General features: G+C 35.9%; 1 long non-coding RNA gene across 3 annotated transcripts; it reads right to left on the bottom strand.

Moving 5' to 3' along the window:
- Nucleotides 1–720: 720 nt before the first annotated feature.
- Nucleotides 721–2,399, bottom strand: LOC103646494 (uncharacterized). 3 transcript variants are annotated; one of them, XR_562220.3, is made up of 3 exons: nt 2,321–2,399; nt 2,070–2,219; nt 721–787 (listed from the first exon to the last, which is right to left on the bottom strand). It is a non-coding gene; the product is annotated as an uncharacterized lncRNA (long non-coding RNA). The 3 variants fall into 3 exon arrangements; XR_562218.3 differs by having other exon boundaries at nt 2,298–2,381; XR_562221.2 differs by having other exon boundaries at nt 2,070–2,207; nt 2,321–2,335.
- Nucleotides 2,400–3,100: the final 701 nt, after the last annotated feature.

The raw sequence follows: 3,100 nt of genomic DNA, 5'->3' as shown, positions 1-3,100 counted from the left end.
CATTTTCCACTAGGTAAATGCCCGTGCGTTGCAACGGAAGACACTTGTGTATACATAGGTCATTGTTTAGTAATGCTATCAAGAATCAACTCAATAATCATAACAAATGTCGAAGTCTATCATTTGAAACAACCAAAATTTGACTCAATGCCATTATTAATCGAAATAGGCAAATCCTAGGTTGATAATACAGAATATGATGATGTACCATGACCTTCATAGAACAATTTTGTATTGTAGGGTGAAAAATTATAAAAAGCTATATTCTAAGCATATTGAAACGGGTGGTGAGTTGTGATTATCAAAATTCATGTTCAACTCAAGTTCACACAATTGTCAAGCATCTATTGTACATACTTGTTCTCAGGCAACAAAAAAAATATATACTCAGGTTAGGCAGGGATCAACTCAAGTTCACACAATTGACAAGCTTCTAGTGTACATACATGTCCTCAAGCAACAAAAAGTATATATACTCCAAATACATGAAAACCACATACTTAGCCCATGCAGTCTTTTATGCATCCTTGGATTGGAATTGCAAGACACTTCCAACAAGAGTGGATACATACTCAACACATACAATCTTTAACTTTAATAAATTAATAAAGCAATCTATAAATACTCGAAGTTCTCATGGGACTCCATAAATAAAATAGATAGTAATTAGAGCCAAATCCTCTCTTAGTCTATTATCATGGTCTTATACCGCGTCTTGGCAACTCTTCTAGGATAAAAGGGGTAAAAATTGGTTATAACTGCATATTCAACTCCAGAGGGGCCACTCCTGCAAAGCATTATAAAAGTGAAAGATTCTAATCAGTAATATTCTTAGAAATGATGTCAGTTCATAAATATGGTGTGGATAATTTCAGCTACAAATTTCTACAATCTTGAAAACACAATTGTAACTAAAATACAGTTGGTCTTGAAGTAGCAACTAAATACAGTGGGCATCAGCATATGTTCTTAAAAGTTCTTGTGCCACAATATGAAACATGTAGCTAGAATCAGGTTTAAGAAACTACCAGTAGTTGTACTAAGTTGTAGCTAGAATCAGGTTTAAGAAATACCTGCAGGTTTAAGATGCTATATTTCTAATTTACTGATTTAGATGTCTCATTATTTTTTCACCCATATGGCAGCAACAAAATGAACTAAGCTAATTTTCTCCCCTGGTAATTACACATATGAGATGCGATTGAACTAAGCTAATTTTCTCCCCTAGTAGTATAAAAGATTTACAAAAACAAACACAACTGATATGTTTTAGGATCACGATGAGTTTATTTCATAGTGCCGAAATAAAATATCCATTTCAGTTTCACAAATCAATCAAACCAGAAGCATATATTTGGCTTTAGCAAATCATTTGAATAAGAAACCTGGTATGCACCATAGCACCACCATTGCCTACTTATGAATTATTTTCAGCATATATTTCTATTTTTAACGGTTTCTGCAATCAAACAGATTCAGTTTTTGTTTGTGCTCTTAAACAGCTTGTATTTGCCCCAATTTTCTGATTCTGCCAAATTAAGTGCTAGATGTAGCATTTCAGTATCTGTTTCTACACTCAAACACAATAGATTCAGTTCTATTTGTGGAGTTCACTGAAACCAGAACAGAACAATTTCTGTTTGTGCACTCAAACATATTCAGATCTAGTTCCGTTGAGTTCTGTTTGTGCACTCAAACAAAATAGAACAGTTTCTATTTTTGCAGTTCAGTTCAACAGATTCATTGAAAACAGAAATAGTGGTTTCATCAGTGAAAATAGAAATGCACTAACAACAAAAAACAGAAATATGCATTCACTTAAACAAGTAGTTCACAACCAGAATTCAGTTTACTTTTCACAAGCAGTACTCATACCAGAATTCCACTGATAACATGAGTTGAATACAATAACACAAGTGCACTACAAATCATAAGTTCACAACCACAACTCACTACGAATGTCACTTAGTACAATCCCACCACTCTTCGAAGCGAATGAGGTGATGGAACAATGGAAAGGACGATCGAGTTGTGTGTGCAAAATGCAAAGCAGAGCCAAAAAAACAAACCTTCTAGAGCGAGGCGAGTCGATCCACGATGAGGGCATCAGCCTGGACGTCGTCGCAGTCAAGCAGGACCTTGTGGATGTGGAGGCTATGGGAGGCGATCTCGGATTCTCGGTGGTGAAGACAAAACAATAAAATGTTCTGTGTAGAGTACTAAGCAATTATATAAATATCATTCAGTAACGAAATTAAATAAAGGAAATTCAGATGCTCCCAATCTTATGATTTTACCTTCTCAACAATTATGACCTGACCTTGCAACACAGAACAGTCCAGATATTTGATGCAGTGATCTGCCTCCTTAGTAGCAGCCATGGTGACAAAACCAAACCCCCGCGGTTCCCTTGTCCAAGGATCATACACAATGCTTGCATCAATCACCTATAGCACAATCAGTAAGCAAAGTGAATTGTTCAATAATTATATTTTGACTTCTCAAAAATGACACTTTAAAGTTGCAGATATTTTATTATATTCTTTAATGATTACCTACCTCTCCCTCAGTGGAGAAGTGCTTCTTCAGACCTTGATCAGTTACACAAGGTGACAAAACGGTCACATACAGGTTGTTTCCCAGGGTTTTCAGCATCACTTGAGTCCACATTCCTAGATAAATTATATGAATATCAAATACTCAGATTACAAGCAACATAGATGTTTCATGTCTTGAATTTAAATATACGACATTGGCAGAAACACGTTAACTGGCCCAAGGATGAAGGGCATACCAAGAGCGACTTATGTACCTTGTGTTTGAGTAAGGAGAGCGAGATCCATACCTTTCACTTAAAAATGTGCTTTTTTTAGAATCAAAGCATCTGGCTTAAAAACACAGATAAATGTGGTAAAGATAAATGGTTGCTTTGGATTTGACAGGGCACTAAAAAGGAAAAGTTTTAGTTGTACCCAACACCAAACATAGTTGTATCTCCAGAAAGACCAATCACTGGCAAGACTATCACATTCACATCCTGAGTTTCGCAGGCAGCAACAGCAAAAGTGATAGGTGGATTATCCTTAGCTGTTCCGCAAAA

The sequence above is a fragment of the Zea mays genome, chromosome 2 (genome assembly GCF_902167145.1).
Source record: "Zea mays cultivar B73 chromosome 2, Zm-B73-REFERENCE-NAM-5.0, whole genome shotgun sequence".
NCBI lineage: Eukaryota > Viridiplantae > Streptophyta > Magnoliopsida > Poales > Poaceae > Zea > Zea mays.
The sequence above is the reverse complement of the archived record's forward strand: the minus strand, read 5'-3'. Positions and strand labels throughout refer to the sequence as shown.